Source organism: Petaurus breviceps, unplaced genomic scaffold (assembly GCF_028583685.1).
Source record: "Petaurus breviceps papuanus isolate PSGF00001 unplaced genomic scaffold, PetGlider_PUasm1.0 90808, whole genome shotgun sequence".
Taxonomy (NCBI): Eukaryota; Metazoa; Chordata; class Mammalia; order Diprotodontia; family Petauridae; genus Petaurus; species Petaurus breviceps.
The window spans coordinates 2,830,051-2,851,055 of record NW_027187349.1 but is presented as its reverse complement, the minus strand read 5'-3'; the positions used below and the strand labels follow the sequence as shown (position 1 = coordinate 2,851,055).

General features: G+C 40.0%; 1 long non-coding RNA gene and 1 pseudogene across 3 annotated transcripts in view; one reads left to right on the top strand and one right to left on the bottom strand.

The window, feature by feature from the left end:
* Positions 1 to 20,218, top strand: part of LOC138147784 (uncharacterized) — a 103,039-nt gene extending 82,821 nt beyond the window's left edge. For 2 of the 3 annotated variants that reach the window (XR_011164892.1, XR_011164893.1), the window contains 2 exons: positions 14,754 to 14,853; positions 17,505 to 18,443. This is a non-coding gene — a long non-coding RNA (uncharacterized lncRNA). Of the gene's footprint in view, positions 1 to 14,753; positions 14,854 to 17,504; positions 18,444 to 18,465 lie in introns of those variants that run through there. The other variant, XR_011164891.1, reaches the window with a different exon arrangement.
* Positions 9,649 to 11,666, bottom strand: LOC138147783 (T-complex protein 1 subunit zeta pseudogene; annotated as a pseudogene).
* Positions 20,219 to 21,005: the final 787 nt, after the last annotated feature.

Below are 21,005 nucleotides of genomic sequence, written 5' to 3'. Positions count from 1 at the left end.
TTAGAAAGGTAACTGGGTCAAAAGGGAAAAATTTAACACATGCTGATACGTAATATGCTTATGGTAGGTATCACCCTAAGTCCCCAATGGATTTGAGGCTTGTAAGTTACCCTCAACATGGGTTAGTCCATCTGAAAAGCACTTTTGTCAACATTTATCTGCTAAGTGCTAGATATAAAGCTTCATTTAAGTCCAGAAAACATACAAAAATATTTACAAATTAAATACAAAATAATACTAAGTACAAAGTCACTGGCAACTGGTGGGAGTGCAAAGATCCCCATGTAGAAGGTAGCACTTCAGCTGAGTTTTGCTGAAAACTAGGAATTTCAAGAGAAGGAAGTGCTGAGGGAACACATTCCAGGCATATGGAAGAACCCATAGAAAGGCATAAAGATATCCATTATTTCATTTGATCCTCATGACAACCCTGTGAGTCATGGAATAACAACTATTTCCTTATTTTACCTATGATCACACAATTCTTGTCCTGACACTTAATTCAACCTTCTTTCCACCATACTAACCTACCTTTCTATTAGGAAGTTGAAATACATGATCCCCACTGTCCCCCCTCTCAGCTCTACCCCTCTATGATTCTAGATGAGACTTTCATTTGCAGCTGATTTGACAGAGAGTACTCGGTAAGCCCATGCTTTTGATGCCACATTCACATTCAGTAAAACATTCTAAAAGGCTCCTCTCCTTCCAAGAGTTGGATTGACAGTAGGCTGCATGTTTTCTGGAGAAAAGATTGCTGTCATGGATAGCCAGGGTCACTGTTTAACACTATCTCCTTTCTGTTCAGGGTCTACTGAGTCCAAAAAAGTCAAGAATGACCAGGCTTGCTTCTACTCTGGACATCCCATCCATTTTAATTAAGGGGAATCAACTAAAAAGAAATAGAATTAGTTAATGTCAGGTGACCATTAAATGTACTTTTCTAGTTATAGAAAAGGTATGTTTACAATTCTACATGGTCAGATAGGTGGTGCAGTGGATAGAGCCCTGGGATTGGAATCAGGAAGACTTACCTTCATGAGTTCAAATCAATGTGATCTTGTTTGCCTCAGTTCTTTATCTGTAAAATGAACTGGAGAAGAAAATGGCAAACCACTCCAGTATCTTTGCCAAGAAAACTCTAAATGGGGTCATGAAGGGTCAGATATGACTGAAACTATCAAACAGCAAATTACAGTTCCAATGTGGCTAAGTCAAATTCATTTATTTCATATAACCTCCATTCTTCTTGATACATAGGCTCATGGATTAAGAGTTGAACAGTACTCCAGTGACCATCTAATACATTTTACAGATGAGGGAACTGAGACCCAAAGAGAAGTTAAATGACTTATCCAAGGTCGCACATGGAGTAAGGATCAGAATTAGTATTTGAACTGAAATTGAAAGTCAATGTTTTGTTATTATTGTTGGTGCTATTCTAACATTTTAAATGTTGTATGGTGAAAAAAGAGCCAGAGGAAGGAAATGAGAAAGGCTTAGCATTAGTCCAAGTTTTGTGACTAATCAGTTGTGTGACCATGGATAATTCTTTTGTTTCTTTGGCCCACGATTTCCTCTTCTATAAAATTTGGATCAGATGATCAATGAGGTTCTGACATTACATGATTCTATGAAAAGCCTTCAGGAGGTTGATGTGTCCCATCCTTCTCTCTCTCTGCTTGATTGTCCTTAATAAACACAACAAAAGGTCAATTTTTTTGCCCATTTTGGACAAAGGAAACTTTGTCACTCTCCCTACTGAGTCTAGAGTCAGAACTACAGCATATTCTTCCACGGGGCTACCACAGATCAACAGGAGAAGGGGAGGGAGCCCACTGTTCAGACATAACTCTCTGGAACAGATTGGTGACTGAATGCCAGGTGTGGTGTTGACTTGACTTTACAGAAGTATGGAATAATTTTATACCTGCCAAAAGTCAAATAGAAACTCCACACTGTAGACTCTTGTTCCAATCCCTAGACTTTCCTTCCTCTTACAATACTGGCCAAGATGGTTTAGTACTGTGCTATTGTCTACAAAAATAGTAAAAGAACCAAAGGAAGGCTCCCAGCATGTTAGGGAGAAAAGCTTATAGATTTTCTGTTGATAATGATCAAAAAGAGTCTTCTCTTCTACATGGCACTTAAGCTGTGACAAAAAATGAAAACTTAATGAATTTACTGCAATTGTGATAAATTCTAGACACTAATTTATGATGACATTGTTGCCATCAAAAAACATTGGTTAAATACTCAATGGTGGAGGGAGATTGATCTTGGCTTTCTAGACATAATTCTTAGTCTCTAGGAGTATATAATCTGATAGCTACATTGAATTAGACAAATTCAGAACACAAATATTCTTCTTCTATGGTGGTGCGTGAAAATTCTTTATGACTGCTTTGGACAGCTGTGACCACAAAGATAACTTTATTCAATGAATAGAAGTTCCATCTAGGTGGCTGCATTTGATAATGTTGACTAATCTTTCTACCTGGATATTCTCCTTTGTGTTTTGGGATACTACCCCTTCCTCATATTCCAGCCTCCTTTGCTGATTCAAATCAACAAATGTTTATTAAATGCTTACTGTGTGCATCATGGTACAGTGGAGAGAGTGCTGAGTCAGGAAGTCCTGAGTCCAAATGTGGCCTCAGAACTTAGTAGGTGTGAAACCCTGGGCAAGTCACTTAACCCTGTTTGCCTCAGTTACCTCATATGTCAAATGAGTTGGGAAAGGAAATGGCAAACCACTCTAGTATTTCTGCCAAGAAAACCCCAAAAGAGGTCATGAAGAGTCAGACATCACTGAAAACAACTAAACAACAACAAAAAATGTTCATCATGTCCATTAACTGTGAGTGTATCCTAAGGCTCTGATCTGATCCCTCTTCTCCTTTCTAGCTATATTCTTGGTGACCACATTAACTTCCGCAGGTTTACTTGTCATTTCTCTGTAAATAGTTACCAGATTTATACGTAATCCAGCCCTAGTCTCTCTCCTGAGCTACCCCATAACCAAGTATCTGTTGAACATTTTAAATAGCATGCCCTGGAAGCATTTCAAATCAACACGTCCAAAACAGAACTCATTCTTCTCCTTATGAAGTAGTTCTAGCATGCTGTCATGTCATGCTTAGTATTTTTCACCCATGAGGCTCCATTTTTGTGTCTTCACATAGGCTGTTCCCCATATCTGCCATGGATTCTCCTATCAACTCTCTCTCTTAAAATCCCTGCTTTCTTTCATGATTCAGCTCAACCACCTTCTAATTCAAGGCTTTTCTGGTCCCTTCCCTCTAGCTGCTAGGGAACCCTGTCCCCAAACTATTATATTCATTTTGTATATGCTCTTATATGTCTACATGCTGTCCCCTCCCATTCAAATGTAAGTTCTCTGAAGCATGGACTTTCACTTTTGTCTCAGTGCTTGACACGATGCCTCATCTAGTGGACTCTTAGCAAATGCTTGTGGTTTGAGAGATGTCAAGTTTCCTTACATACTTCCATCTGCAGATGACATTGTGCTTAATAAATGAGCCCCAGAACTCTACAAGTGCCTCCTCATGGAGGTCCTTTTCTTCTTTCTTTGGTATAAACCTAGCAGTGGCATTGCTGGGTCATAGGGTTTCCTCAGTTTAGTAACTTCTGGGTCTAGTTTTAAATTATTTTCCAGAAAGGTTGGACCCACCAGCAGTGCCTTAGTGTGCCTGTTTTTTGGAAGCCCCGCCAACATTTTTTTGCCAGGATGATGGGTATGAGATGAAAGCTCAAAATTGTTTTAATTTGCATTTCTCTAATTATTAGTGATTTAGAGCATTTTACAAGAGCTTCCTCAATGAAAACCACAACCATTTAAGAGAGACTAACTTAGCTAAATGTGCTGGAAAATTAAGATTGATGAAGAACACATATTATCTAAATCATGAAATGCTATTAAAGAGAAAACCTACTGAGTTAATCCAGAAGTACATGCACATACATATGTATTTTGAATAGGAGCTAGAAGGAGAATGAGTTGAGATCAGGACTATGAAGAGGGGAGAAGGTTGTATTGAATTGGGAATTGTATGACCCTTTAAACGATTCCATCAGGACGTGGAAGAGTAAGACACAGGGGAAACAAGGAAATTGCGTCTATTATTTCCAGTAGGTACAGTGGAAAGGGTGCTGAAGATGGGACCAGAAGACACAGAGACTTGAGATTGAATCCTGACTCTACCTCTTGATACCTGTGTAACCTTGAGCTAGTCATTTAATCTCTTTGGGCCTCCGTTTCCACATCTATAATGAACCCTTTTCATTGATGACCTTTGGCAGAACTGATGATGTTTGGATATGGGGTGGGGGTTGAGACAGTATGTAAGGCTCTTTGGGGATGGAGAGACCCTGGAAGTCTTAGGCTCTAGGTTAGGGTATAGAATCTAAGCAAGAGGAAACTATAAGGGTCACAAGATTATGAAGGTTGGAGTGCTTTAGATTTGGAGGACTGTGCAGTCCTCCCTCTTACCTTGTCCTGTCCCCTCCTCTCTGTCTCCTTGCTGGCCCTGTTGTGAGTTAAAGATTATATTTAGCATTATTGTGCTATAAGAAATGACAAGCAGGATGATTTCATAAGAAAACTAGAAAGACTTACATGACCTGTGATAGATAGATAAATACATAGATATGTATCAAAGTGAAGTGATAGATAAATAGATAGATAGATATGTATAAAAGTGAAGTGAGCAGAAGCAGGAGAACATTGTCTACAGTAACATCAATATTGTCTGATGAAGAACTGTGAATGACTTATTCTCAGCAATACCGTGATCCAAGACTCATGATGAAAAATGCTGTTCACCTTCAGAGAAAGAACTGATGTCATCTGAATACAGACTGAAGCATACTATTTTTCACTTTTTTTTGTTTCTTTGAGTTTTCTTGCACAAAATTACTACTATGGAAATATTTCTACATGAGTGCACATGTATGACCTATATCAGATTGCTTACTGTCTCAAGAAGGGGGAAGGGAAGGGACAAATATAATTTGGGACTCAAAACTTTAAAAAAAAGAATAAATGTTAAAAATAATTTTTGTATGTAATTGAGGGAAAATAAAAACAATTTTTAATAAAATATTCAGGGTTTGGGGTGAAATTTTCTTGGTGAAGGAAGATATTAGCACCTAAACCTAGAGGAAGCTATTTAACATTGTTTCAAGCCTCCCATATGCACTCAACTCTCCAATGAATAGTCCTTAAGAGACAAATTATTCAGACCTCACCAGCTTTTAATTAGCAAGGCTTATGCCTTTGTCTGAATTATTAACATCATTAGCATTAGAGAACAAGCTTGTCAAATTCCCAAATGCACTAAATGACATTCAGGATCCAAAAACTTAACAGGCTAGAGAACAGGGCTGAACTAAATATGCTGAAATGTAATGAGGATAAATGTAAAGTTCTGTGATTGGGTTAAATGTTTGCTTGGGTTAAAAATGTTAGCAAGTGGAGTAGAAAAAGGATTTCTGTGGGGCTCCCACTCCCACCTCCTCCAATTCATGTAAAAGGTGACTTTGAACAAACTTTGGAGCTACAGAACCCACAAAATAACACAGAGAAGCTAACCTTCCACTGAGGACAGCCTGGCAGGCTGACAGGAAGCAGCCAGCACAGTGCTTTGGGAGTTGAGCCCAGGTCTAAGTGAGCCTGAGATTTTAGCCTCAGGGTGGCCACAACCAGCAGCTGGCTGGAGGGACTTCAGATCACCAGCAGCTGTGGCAGTTTCCAGAATCATCAACCCATAGATGCTAAGGACAAAGTGAGAGGTCAGTGCAGTGTGGATTTTGGTACCTGGGAAATTGGGAGTGCAGTCAGCCTTTGCCCCCAGGGTGAGAAGCAGCTGAGGGATGGAGGCCATGCAACTGTTGCCACGTAGCTGATTCAGAGCTCCTGGCCTACAGATTGTAGGGGGACCAGGAGACTACTATGAGGGGTAATTACTCTTGCTTTAACCAGCTTGGATCTGGATCACTGTCTAGGGTGGAGGTCCTCGGGTTTATGACCAGTTTGCCAGAGCATGAGGAGGCTTCAGAGAAGGAGCCCAACTAATAGCTCTAGCAGCTGAGACAAACCAGTGATTGGGACATAGCTCACCCCTCTGGTAGCAGAGTTCTACTGTCGCAAAAAGCTCAAAAGTCAAGTAATTGAGTGGCAGCCTGAGCAAACGAGGGAAGCAAGGCAAGCACAGTAATCCAACTTTGGACTCCTTTTTGGGGACAAAAAGGATCAGGGCATGGAATAGGAGGAAGACAATGAAGTCAGAACTCCTGCACCAGAAGTTTCCAAGAAAAGAACAAGCTGCTTACAGGCCATAGAGGAGCTGAAGAAGGATTTTGAAAACCAAATAAAAGAAGTGGAGGAAAAATTGGGAAGAGAAATGATAATGATGCAAGAAAATTATAAAATGGGAATTAACAACTTGACTGAAGAAAATAACACCTTAAAAAATAGACTAACTTGGGGTGGCCAGGTAGCACAGCGAGTAAGAGCACCGGCTCCAGTGTTGAGAAGACCTGGAGATCAAATCCTGGGCTCAGACACTTAGCACCCACCCAGAAACACCTGGCCATGTAACCTTGAGCAAGTTACTTAACCCCAATTGCTTAGGGGCGGCCAGGTGGCTCAGCGAGTGAGAGCACCAGCTCCAGTGTCGGGATGACCTGAAATAATAACTGGCCGTGTAACCTTGAGCAAGTTGCTTAACCCCAATTGCTTTAAAAAAAAAATAGACTAACTCAAATGGCAAAAGAAGCTCAAAAAGCCAATGAGGAGAAGAATGCCTTAAAAAGCTGAATTTGCCTGATGGAAAAAAGAATCTCAAAAGCTCACTGAAGAGAATAGTTCCTTCAGAATTATATTGGAGCAAATGGAAGCTAGTGACTTTATGAGAAATCAAGATACTATTAAACAGATTCAAACAAATGAAAAAATAGAAGGCAATGTGAAATATCTCATTGGAAAAACCACTGACCTAGAAAATAGATCCAGGAGAGATAATTTAAAAATTATTGCAATACCTGAAAGCCATGATAAAAAAATAACCTAGAAATCATCCTTCAAGAAATTCTCAAGGAAAATTGCCCTGATGTTTTAGAACCAGAGGGCAAAATAGAGGTTGAAAGAATCTGATCACCTCCTGAAAAAGATCACAAAAAGAAAACTCCTAGGAATATTATAGCCATGTTCTGGAGTTCCCAGATCAAGGAAAAAATATTACAAGCAGCCAGGAAGAAACAATTTGAATACTGTTGAAACACAATCAGGATAACACAGTATCTGGCAGCTTCTACACTGAGGAATCAAAGGGCTTGGAAGATGATATTCTGGAGGTCAAAAGAGCTGGGATTAAAACCAAGAATCACCTACCCAGCAAAACTGAGTATCATGTTTCAGGGGAAAATATGGTCATTTAATGGAATAGAGGACTTTCAAGCATTCTTTTTTTTTTTTTTAAGCATTTGGGGTTAGGTAACTTGCTCAAGGTTACACGGCCAGTTATTTCTGGGTGTGGTGCTAAGTATTTGAGCCCGGATTCGATCCCAGGTCTCCCGACTCTGGGGCCAGCACTCTTATTCACTGCGCTACTTGGCCACCCCACTTTCAAGCATTCTTGATGAAAAAACCAGAGTTAAATAAAAAATTTGACATTCAGATACAAGAAGCAAAAGAAGCACGAGAAGGTAAACAGGAAAAAGAAATCATAAGGAACTTATCAAAGTTGAACTACTTACATTCATACATGGAAAAACGATAATTTTAACTTATGAAACTTTTCTCAGTATGAGAATAGTTGAAGGGAATATAAATTATATATATGTATACATACATATATGTCTATATAGGAGGGCATTTGTTGAATGAATACATATGTGAGTATGCGTATATATGTATACAGGTATACATAGACAGAGGGTACAGGACCAGTTGAATAGGAAGGGATGATACTTAAAGGTGAAATTAAGAGGTGAGAGAGGAATATAATGAGAAGAGATGAGGAGAGATAGAATGGGGTAAATTATGTCACATAGAAGAGGAAAGGGAAAACTGTTACAATGGAGGGCAAGAACAAGAAGGCAAAAGGGAATGAATCAACCTTATTCTCAATGAATTTGGCTTAGGGAGGGAATGACATACACACTAAATAGAGTATCTCAACCTGCAGGAAAGTAGGGGGGAAGGGGACAAGAGGGGGGATGATGAAAGGGAGGGCAAGATGGGGGGGAGGGAAGTTGGAAGCACCCACTTTTGAAAAGGGACAGGATCAAAGGAGAGAATAGAATAAGTGGGGGTGGGATGGGATGGAGGGAAATATAGTCAGTCTTTCACAATATATACGCTATGGAAATATTTTGCATAGCTTCACATATACAACCTATATTGAATTGCTTATCTTCCCAGTAAGGGTGGGTGTATCAGCAATGCCATATTCACAATGCCTATAGAGATTACAAATATGCTGATATAATTATCCATCACAAAATACATCAGGTTTGCCATTTGGGTAAATAAACTAGAAAATTTATTAAGATACCAAAAGACTGAGTCCCAAAACCAGAAAGTGAAAGCCATCAGAGTAGTTATGATATTGGCACAGGTAGATAAAGTAGAAAGCACCCACATTTTCAAGCCCTCAAAACAGAACAGGCTACCTCAGGCAAAGGTCCTCCTCTCCCCACTCACAGCAACCACCCAGTGTCCTGGAAGAGCGCTCCCAGCAGCTCTGGCCCCTGGCAGTGCTCAGCCGGAGTCCTAACTCAAAAAAAAAAAAAAAAAGGCAACTGCCGCCAACTGCCAACCACAGGACCGTTACCTCGGCTTTTTTTTTTTTCTTGCTCTGCTATGTCAGCACGTCCATGGGGCATGGGAGATCTTTAAATCCCATAACCCTTACAGTGGGTGAAGAAGGAGGTAGGGAAAAAATCTGGAATTCAAAGGTTTGAAATCAAATGTTTAAAAATATATGTTATCATTATTATTATTTTACATGCAACTGGGAAATAAGATATACAGGCACTGGGGCATAGAGATTCACCATGCCCTACTGGAAACTTGAAGGGGGGATGGGGGAAGATATAGCAGAGAGCATATTGGGGGAGGGGATATTCAATGGGATCACTGTTTTGGGGTGGTGGGTAGGGGAAAAATGGGGAGAAAATTTGTAACACAAAATCTTGTGGAAATGAATGATGCAAACTAAAAAATAAATAAAAATAAACTACCAAAAAATGTTTCCAAAATTACAAAGAAAAAGATTAGCCCTAAGGAAGAACTATGAGAAAACACATTCCTCAATTCTGTAGAAGTGAAGACAATGCATATATTGTAAGATCTTTTTTTTTTTAATGGATTGATAAATTTTACTGATTTTTTTCCTTAAAAAGAGAATTCTATGCTATAAAGGATAGCTCTTTGGAAGGAAAGAGGGCAGGAGGGAAATGGAAATTTAGATAATATAAAAAGAAAGTCTTTAATAATTAAAAAATCTTTTTTTTTTGATTGGGTAAAAAGGACCACAGCTTTAATTGTAGGCCTCAGTGCAATTAAATAAAATAAATACTGTAATCAATTTCAGGACCTTACATTTGAATAGGGGCCAATAATTTCTGTTTTAGAGACCAGGTTTACTGCAACAGTAAGAAAAACAATTATTATTTGGAAAATCCTTTGACAGCTGGGAAGAAAAACTCCACCACCAAACATACTTTGTGGTTCTATCTGTAGGGCCTTCATGATTCAGCTGATTACAAGGGAAACCTGTGATTCAATTCAACCTTTCAGAGAAGACATTCCAGCTCGCATGATCTCATCAACCAGGAGAATATTGGTGGCAATCACAGGTGCAGGAGTGAAGCAGTTGTTTCTTGACATAATAGTTATCCCAGATTCCAGCTTCGGCCACAATAACTGGCTCACCTGTCTTTAAATCAACACCAACAAATTGTCCTGATTCTGAATGTTCAGCCTGTATCTTAACTAGTGTTTCCTGAAGGTCAAAACCAGAGTTCTGAGCAAGAACCTTGGGAATAATGAGCAATGCATCAGCAAAAGCCTGAACTCCAGGACGGGCCCTTCCCTTGACATTGGGCTTGTTTAGTGAGAGTTTCAGCTATGGCTACTTCTACGGTGTCAGCACCATGAACCACACAGCCGTCTTCAATAGTGTTCTTGACAGCTCGCAGAACATCTCCTACCATGTCCTTGATCTGGGTAATCGTGTGCTTGTTTGGCCCTTTGATCAACAAGGTGACAGAGCGAGGGTTGCTGCATTTCTCAATAAAGGTGAATTTCTCTTCTTCCAGTGTGTTTTCATAGACAAGACCTGCATGTCCCAAACAGTCAGAATTTAATCTAGAGAATTCATAGCCATCCCACCACATGCAAGAGTCAACCTCTCCATATTTCTTCTTTTTGCTCTGCGGAGGCCTACTATACCTTCTTTTGCCAGAGCATCTAAAGAAAATGGGTCAATTCCCTTCTGATTAATAACAACAAATCCTTTGTCTGAATCACCACACACTTTTCTTTTCAGTTCTACTATGTTCTTTAATCTATCTTCAATGACTTTCCTTTCTGCTTTCACTAGCTTCTCTCTTCTGTGCTTTTATAAAAAAATCCAGAATTCACTTCTGTTTTTTCATATTCTAATGATACATTGCAGGTAAGAATGTAAGCATCTTCTACTCTTTTCTTCATATCAGGATGTCGGGCACCATGGTCCAAAACCAGTCCTCTGATCAACGTTGTGTCAGTATCTGATTTATGCTTCATCTCCATGATCTCTACCATGAAAAGATCAACAGGTTCACCTGGTTTTCTGATGGCCCAAACTGAGTCTACCACAGCCTCTGTCAGCACGTCAGCCAGGTCAGCATTGACTTTGGTGCACAGGGATGTTCAGGCCACATCAATGAGGATTTCTCTATCTATTTCCTGGCTTATTTTAATTTGATCAAAGACTTCCAGGGCTTTTGTATTGGCAGCTTCAAACCCTTCTGTTATGATTAGAGGGTGCAGACCTTCAGAGATGTGGCGATCCGCCTGCTTCAGCAGCTCCCCGATGATGAGAACATTAGAAGTGATGCCATCACCAGTAATGTCATCCTGGGCTGTGGCTAATAATATCAAGGAGGCTGTTGAATGTTGAATTTGCATCTCGTGGAGCAGCACATTGCCATCCTTGGTTAACTTGATGTCTCCTGCCCCGGAAACGAGCATCTTCATGGTGCCCTTGGGCCCTAAGTTAGACCTCAGCACTTCCTGCAGCCTCTGGGCCGCGCTGATGTTCACGGCCAGCTCTGCCTGGGCCCGTTCCACCTCGATTCAGCGCCTTCACGGCCGACATGGTTGCAGAGCGGCGGCGGCAGGAGCGGCGGAGGAGGCGGGCGCGAGGGAAGTGACCCGGGACGTGCTCAGCTCGGCCGTGGCCCCAAAGCTAGCTCCGCATGGACCTCCCCAAAAAATCTTTTTAAGTACAGGATGAGGGAAGCATGGACATAGAGTAATCACTATGAAATAGATCAATGAGTCAAGCGTGATATTGCAGCTCTAAAAATATAATGAACAATTATTGCAGCACTATCTTTCTGGGCTCCAGAGTGAGGGCAGTTGCATCTCCTTTTGCGGATCTAGAGATACTTCTGAGGGGCTGGGGTGTCTCTGCTACTCTGTCATAGGCTTGGTTCCCCATTCTGGGTGTATTCCTTTCCTGCTAACCTCTGTTGACTAATACTCCAGTTCTATTAACCAATTAACAGCAATTAACTTTTATGAATGGAATATATAATAAGAATAGTATAGGCTGGGGCTCAGCCAAGGTCACACTGTACCTTCTTGTTCTCTGTTCATGTGGCCAGAGACCATAGGGGAAGATTGACATCGTCAGAAAGACCCTGCAGAGGGATTTCTGCATACCTGAACTGGATGACCGTTAATTTCTACAAACATTTAGTAAACCCCTCATAACACTGTGCTTGGTACTGGGGAACTACAACATCCAAATCAGACATGATCCCTATCCTCATGGACCTCATTATCCAATATACCTCCAGCATCTATGGGAACCAGTGAAACATGCTGCAGTTCTGTGACACTCTGAGATCTCTGCCACTGTCGGAGATGCCTCTGCTATGACTCTGGCAACACTTCTTGGTCTCTAGGCCTTTATATCTGAGCCCCTGAGATAACTGGAGTAGGAACCATTCCCACAATGAAGACCCAGTGGCAGCCTGAGCCCTTAGTTCTAGCCAAACTTGTATATGTTCATTGTTCCTAAAGATTATCTGCCCACTCCTGCCTGTTTATCCTTATTCACACCATCTTTCTGGCCTGGAATGCTATCCCATGTCCCCCAATCCACTTCTATACTCTCCACTTAAGTAAATTCCACCTTTTTTTTTTGTTTGTTTTGTTAAAAGCCTGGTCCAAATTCCCTGCCTCTCTGTCCTTCCCTAACAACCTAGGATGACTTCTGCCTCTGGATTCCTGCAATACTTCCCATCTGTTCTACTGCTTTATCACTTAGCTTTTTCTATTTTTATCATTACTCTTTTTACATATCTATCATATCTCCCCAATTAGACTTTAAGTCCCTTGAAAGCAGGGACACACACACATATACATATATATGCACATATGTATATATTTCATACTAATGTATCTCCAATAACTATCAAAATGTACAAGGCCTAAATAAAAATTTCCCTTTCTCAAAGGGCTGTATATAATGACATATTCTGAGTATTTTTTTTTAACTTTCACTGAGAAGAGGTGTGATATATTGGATAGAGAGCTTCCCTCAAAGCCAGGATAGACCCAGGTTCAAGTGCTGCTTCTGAAATATGCAATCTTTCAGTTTCCCCAACAATTCTCTAAGATTAAAATTTCCAGACAAGGTGCTATTGGTGAAGGTGTTTCCTCATCTGAAGTTCCCTATAACAATGAAATCACAGTTCTAGTCCTTATCTTTAATTTTTCTAACCCCTCAACTATCTTCCATGGGTTTTCAAATATGATGTCTAGAGGCATTGAGAAGCCTTTGACCATCTCTTTCCATTCATTGGCAATAATGTTATAAATGTGCATATATATACATACATATATACACACATACAGACACACAGACACACGGACACACAGACACATATCCATCACACATCCGATTTTATCATCTAATCTTCAGAATAACCTTATGAGGGAAGTCCTATAGGTATTATCCTCACTTTACAGATGAGGAAACTGAGGTTAAGTGACATGGCCATAGTCATGGAACCATTAAGGGTCCAAGCTTGGGCCTTGATTCCTAATCTTTCCCTACTCTGGTTTCAGTACGAATTTTCCTAAATACACTGTCCCTCTAAAGACTTGGCTGCCAACAGGCAAGCAAGCCATCAGGGTTTTCATAGAGCCAGCTGGTTTAGATCATCTATTAGCAATTTTTTCCTTTGTCCTTCTTGGCTCCCTGCCTTCTTATCACATGCATTACTTAGTCCATCTTGAGGAAAAAGAGCACATCCTTTTATTAAACGTCTTTGCATTTTATTCCTTATCTTTTGCTTTTGGGTTATCTTTGGCCCAGTCTCCTGCAACCATTTGTTAATAAATGCACTTTTGGAAAAAGTAAGTATGCCAATGAGAAAATCTCTGTTCTGGGGTTTTGTTTTTAGCTGCATGATGCAAATGATGCTTTCCCATGAGAGTCACGAAGTCATGGTGTGCTTTTTGGTTACAAGTAGTCGAGTCCAGAAATCTCTTCAGGGAAGTTTAAGTGAAAATTTATCCCACCTCAGCATCCATGTTTACCTGAGTTGGTTAGAGAAGTGGGCTGGGACTGGGATGCTTATCTCTGTAGGTAATTTTGTGTCTTTGGGAGTTTAGCAAGGACAAGATGGAAGCATATTCTTCTTAGACTCTGGCAACATCACTGCCTAAATCTTTTCCTGGGGCTGGGATCCCAGCAGAGAGATATCTGACAGGCATTCTGACAACTTTATATTAAGTCAGATTTGTGGCTTTGGGCAAATCATTCAATCCTGTAAGGTAGGTGCTATTAATATTCCCATTTTACAGTTGAGGAAACCAAGGCTTAAGAGACTTGGCCAGGACTGAAGATGGATTCGAACTCAAATATTCCTAACTCCAGGCCTAGCACTCAATCCAGTGATCCATCTAGCAGAATACAAAGTGACTTATGGAGTAAGAGAGAACTTGGGAGATCAGGAAAGATCTGTGTAGTCCCTTCACTACCCCAGCAGTGGTGACTGCCTACATATGTGCTGACATTGACATACCTCAAGTCTCTCTGGCTTCCCCTTCTTTGTGTTTCTTTGCTTGACCATAGGTGACCTGGTAGAACACAATCCTGAAATGGACATTTCCAACCATGGTGGCTGTCTTGTGGACTCAAGACTTCTGAAGTCATTGAAAGATTCAGGTGACTGGCATGGGGGCAAAGATTCATGGAGAAGACAACCACTTATGTAGCCTCGAGGCCACAGGTTCCCCACCCCTGAATCAAACCCTGACTTGCCAGAAAACACAGATCTTGAATTAATTGGTTGGACCATGTAGCACCAAGGTGGATTATTCATCAGAATGTTTCATATTCTAAGTATCAGTCTCCTGGGAGAATATGATAGGAGTTATTATTTTATGTTTTCAGTATTTCCCAACAAATGCTAATGGTTTTATTTTTGAGCTTGCCTTTTAGGATGAAGGAAATAAATAATTGCCTCATACCCGATCTACTTTGTACATTGAGTACATTTCCAGAAGGGACTCTTTCCATCCCTTTGGAGAAGACCCTAAATGTGAGTTATTTCTAAGTTTTGCTTTATACATTTTCTCCAAAGTTCTACTAGACCAGCTAGCTTGTTATATCTATATAACACGAATCATTTCCCACTGTTCTGTGGTAAAAGGCCAAGTGCTCTCTCCATCCTTTGTATAGCTCATCTACATGGTATGCAAAATTTAAAAGGGGTGGGGAGGGGGGGAGGCAGCTAGGTGGTGCAGTGAATAGATAACCTGCCCTGGAGTCAGGAGGACCTGAGTTCAAATCCGGCCTCAGACACTTAACACTTACTAGCCATATGACCTTGGGCAAGTCAACCCCAATTTCCCTGCCTTCCCCCCTGCAAAAAGAAACTTACATTCTCTTAGTATGTATACATAAAGAAAATATAAACTATAAGACATTCACTAGGCCTGTTATTTTACTGGTATTAGAAACTTTGGGGTTGGGCAACTCCTTCAACCAATGCTTTACCACCTAAACTCTTTTAAAAAATGCCCAGAATAGTGAGAAATTAAGTGAGTAGCACAGGGTTATATAACCTATATATATATGAGAGGTGAGCTTTGAACATAGGTTTCCCCAGATTTGTAGCTCACTCTACTCCATATACCATGTTTGTATCCTATATACTATCCTGTATGGCATATTTTCATAAAAAATACATACAAAGCAAATATGAGTTAATTTTTTGGGGGAAAGCACTGGAAGTGTTTGTGCATGGGGAATGGTATTAGGAAAGAACTCATGAAATGCTGTTGTTTTCACACCCAGTCCAAAATTTTATTATTAAAGGCTTTGTCTTGCATCTCATTCCCAGATCTGTGTTGGGTGATGGCATTCTAGTTTCAGCCTGTACCTTCTTTCATCATTCACATCACACCCATTGACAGCTCAACAGTCATGAGGCAAATCACAAAGCCAGGGCCACCATGATTTAACGAACTATTTTGGCTGGAAAACTACACTTTGAACTCTAGGCTGAATATTCAAAATGAATGATTTTATAAAATATTTCACTGGGTGGATCCATTATGAAGACTCTTACACATACTCATATGTACCAGTTTCTTCTTTCTCTAAGCTTTACCATCACACGGTCTCCTTAAAGCACTGATTATACAGGATGTCCCCAAAGTATCAAACATAAGACCCTTTAGAGATATATGAGCTTCCCCCAGGTTTCCTTGGCCAGCCTCATGATGCCCTCAGGAAGAAGCTTGATTGACTTTGTTGGTCCAATGGACTTTTCTGTTCTACTACACCATACTCCAAATGATTATTATAAGGAAAGTATAATACAACAGCTTGCTAAGGTGCTCTTAGAGTGCTTGTAGTGCTATGAGACTAACCACGGAAACTTTTGCTGTAGGCTTCCACCTTCCATTTTAGGTCAGTTCAGTCCCTGCAATGAGAAGAGTTCCATCATGAACATTTACAAAATAATACCATGCATATTGAACTATGAGGGGCTGAACACTGGTATATGCACTTTTCAAACAAAGACAAAATGAAAACCTCATCAATAAGCCGCTGTTCTGGCATGTGCACACGCCAACTTTCAACTATGAATAACTCAATATTTGGCAAACACTGCTACATATAACTGACTTCATAAGGGCAGCTAATTATGACTACAACTAATTAAAAGCACTTTCTTGGACCAAGAGATGTGTTGAAAGACAAAAAATGAATTTAGCAGCTAAAGTTTTTAAAAAACAACTTGGTGTAAGGAATCTATACTAGGTTTGAAGTACATGGCCCCTGATTTAGCAGATCCATCAAATATGTCCTCCTTTATTATTATTTTCATTTATTTGTCTTCCTGGGCCATAAGCTCCATCAGCCAATCAACAAGTATTTAGTAAGAGCTTGTTCTATACCAGACACTGTACTAAGTGCTAGGAGTACAAAGATAAATATCAGATAGTCTCTCCTCTCAAGAGTTAGCATTCTATTTGAGGAGATAGAATGTATACACATAAATATATACAAAATAAATTCAAGTAGTTGGATTCAGGTTGTTAAGAGTTTTAAATGCCCAAATAGATGAGTCTATAGTTGATCCTAGAGCTCACGGGAAGCCATTACAATTGTTTGAACATGGTCAGACCTGTGCTTTTGGAATATTTCTTTGGTAACGTTGGGGAAGATGGGAAATAGAGAGGAGAGACAAGGCAGAGAGACCAAGAAGGAGGAAGCTATTGCAGTAATTCCACTGAGAGGTGATGAGACTTCTAAACAAAAGTGATATCTGTGTGACTGGAGAAATGTGAGAGGCATTGGGGTGGAAGACTCGGAAAGTTTTAGCGATCGATTTGGTATATCTCATAAGGAGAGAGGAGCAGAAGGTGACTGAGATTGCAAGCTGAGTGACTGGAAGGGTGGTGGTTCTCTCAGCAGGATCAGGGAAGTGTGGAAGGGGGTTGGATTTGGCAAAAGAAGATATGACTTCTGTTTTGGACATGTGTTAGAAATGTCTATGAGAAATCTAGTTGGAAATGTTCAATAGATGGTTGGTGATGTGGGACTGGGGCTCAGTCCACGAGTGCAGGGACTGTGTCCTAACTAAACTTTATATCTCACACAGAATCCAGCATAGTTCTGCAGTGAATGTTTAAAACATTCTTCTTGACTAAAGCTAATGCACTAATTCTTCCTTTTCAGGAGGGGCAGGAGTAACAAATATGCTTTCCGGTATGTGAACTTTCTCTTGTGGACTGAACCGTGTCCTCTAGCCTTGGGCCTCACTTCCAGTATCTGGTTCCACGTCAAGCACTGTTTATGGAATTAGAGTGGTGGGTGAATGAAGAGTGATCTTGGGCAGCTAGAAATTAAATAGACCTTTCTCTGTAAGAAAGATGAAGAGATTGGGATGTATGTCCTCTAAGATTCTTTTCTCTATCTCTTCATTTAAAATACTATGATCCTCATTTCTGTCTTATCCGACCTCAGTACACTGAACACTTGTAAAACTATCAAGCAAATAAAAATCCCAAAGGCATTGAACTCAATGGTCTTTAAAGTTCCTTTCAGTTCTAAATATCTGATGCTATAATTATCTGATCCTGGAATTGATAACCACATTCAGGATGTGTCTAGATCCACATCCACATCAAAAAGTCATTTGTATTAACTCAATCTAAAAGCTGTTTTATTTTAGCACCTGCTCATCTGAATGATTTTTTTAGAAATTCTTAAGGGGTATTTGGGAATTAGGTAAAGCTTTAAACACAAGGATCTTAGATGAGTCCAGTTATGAAAAAAAGTCAACTTTACTGGATTAATCACTACGAATACTTTTGAAAAATTCATATTGCTCTGTGAAGTGATTCATTGTCATCATGTGTCTCTGGTGCTTGAATCATTCTTATTGGCTAGCTCTGAGAAAGCTGTGTTAAGCTCCGTTGAGTACCACCCACCCTAACATGCATTACCTCAGTGCAACTAAATGAGATAATTATTTGGGTATGTGTCCCTTAAGAACTGCCTGGATTTTGAGCCTAGGAACCTTTAGTTTAGCATGTTCAAGTACATTTTTGTCTCTAATTAGGTTGATTCTTTCGCTAGAGCCTGGAACAGTCCCTTAGCCCAGATCTAACCTTTCTGTCTTTCTCTTTCTCTGCAGGTGCATTTGATTCGAAACGGATTAGGATTAATTTTTTTCTTCTTGGCTCCCTAAACTCAAATTGCAAAGTCTTAAGTGAAACTCAGTACTAACAGATGAAATAAAAATAGAAGACATTTGGGGCAGGACCGCTAAAATATTATCTCATCTTATTTTGTTTCCTTCATTAGGAAGGGACCTCTGTGGGGGCAGGGACTGCTTCATTTTTATTTTTTGTCTTTGTATCACTGAGAACAGTGCCTGGCATGTAGTTGGCACTTGACAAATACTTGTTGATTGATTGATTGATTGATTAATCAGATCCACAATGGAGGTCTCTTTTGCCAGGGGAAGCTCTTTTCAGCATTGACACCTGTACATATGTGCGTGTGCATGTGTGTGCAACACACTCTTCTAATAGAACAACTTAGTTTATATTGTGATGAAATAATTTTGTTTTGTTTCATTGATGTCTTTTCTTTCTTATTCCACATTTATTTCCAAATATATCCCTTCCTACTCTCCTACTCATTAATCCTTTTCTTGTAACAAAGATAAATTTTTTTTTTAAAAAAAGGTCAAGTTAATCAATAGATGCAATTGCATCTGACTGTGTATGCAGCATTCCACACCCACAGTGCCCCAGCTTGGTGATGCATTGCACAGAACACTGGGCCTGGAGTCATGAAGACCTGAGCACAAATCTGGTTTCAGATACTTACTCGCCATGTGGCCCTGGGTAAGTCCCCTCCGTTTGTCTCTGTTTCCTCAACTGTAAAATGGGGATAATAATCACACCTACTTTACAGGATTGTTGTGAGGATCAAATAAGGTAATATAGGTGGGGAAGCAGATAAAATGATGGGCCTTGGGTCAGGAAGGCCTGAATTCAATTTGACCTCAGACACTTGTTAGCTCTATGACTTTGAGCAAGTCACTTAACCCAGTTTACCTCAGTTTCCTTCTCTGTAAAATGAGCTGGAGAAGGAAATTGCAAACCACTTCAGTATCTTTGCCAAGAAAACCCCAAAGGGAGTCACAAAGAGTTGGATATGATTGAAAATGACTGAACAGGGGGCAGCTAAGTGGCGTAGTGAATAGAGCACCGGCCCTGGAGTCAGGAGGACCTGAGTTCAAATCCAACCAGGACCTGAGTTCAAATCTGACCTCAGACCCTTAACACAAAAACTAGCCATGTGACCTTGGGCAAGTCACTTAACCCCAATTGCCCTCCAAAAAGCAAAAAAAAAGTTAGTGAAGTGGTTTGCCATTTCTTTGGGGCGGCCAGGTGGCTCAGCGAGAAAGAGCACTGGCTCCAGTGTCGGGCTCAAATCAAATCCGATCAAATCCGGGCTCAGATACTCAGCACCACACCCAGAAATAATAACTGGCCGTGTAACCTTGAGCAAGTTACTTAACCCCGATTGCTTAAAAAAAAAAAAAAAAGAAAATGACTGAACAACATAGTAGGCTCTTAATAAATATTTCTTTCCTCCTTCCTTTCCTATTTCTCCAATGAAAGGAAAGTGATATATTTTGTCAACTCTTCTCCAGAGCCTAGATTGGTCACCATCATCACCCAGCATTCAGCTTCATTTTATTGTACTTTCAATTTATATTGTTGTAATCATTATGTATATCGTTTTTCTGTCTCTTCTTACTTCATTTTGCATCAGTTCATCCCCATGTTTCTCCTGATTAATAGTGTCTGGGTTGTTTTGTTTTTTGAAGTGATTAACTCTGTTCATCATTTTTTCTAAAATTGAACAATCCTTGCATTTTAGGTATAAATTTGAACTTGGCCGTAATCAATAATCTTTTGGATAGCTTAGAATTATTGCTGCTCATTGCATTAATCAATCATCTAGTTTAACTCCCTTTCCCTATGGAACATTCATCAACTACCCCACCCCTAAACATAAGAATTTACTATTGCCCCCCTTGGCCATTCCCATTTGTCCTACACATCCTTCTGGCTTCCTTTTTATAACTGTTTCCCTCCTCTTCAAGGACAATATTTTTGTTCCTGATTTTTTTGGTGGGGTGGGGTACACAGATCTGTGAATTTGTCTGCTGTGGAACTCAAAGTGTGGGAAGGCTCTTCACCAATGTAGATAGTCAACTGTCTCAAACTTAGAGTATTATGGAGTTGTCAGGGGCATTGAAGGATTAAGTGACTTGCCCATGGACACTCCTAAACTAGAAGCGAACTTAGATCTTCTTATATGCCAGATTAGCTTGTATAGGATTGGATATATCACCCCAAGCTACTTCTCTAATCTAATTTTTCTATATTTACAAGGGTATAGGGTTGAAAGCAAATGAACAGTGTTTGTCTCCTTCTTCTTAGATCCCACTCCCAGCCTGGACTGTTTCTTTACTACATAATATTTACTACTCTTAGGGCAAGTCCTCATGATATTAGGAGAATAAATTAACCATTATCTATAACCATCAGGATCAGTTCCTTAACATGGGAGCCAGTTCTTTCCCATAAAATGTTTCATCAAACCTTTTTTCTTTTTTTCCAAGCCAGGTGTCCTTTGGTATTGAGGCAGTTT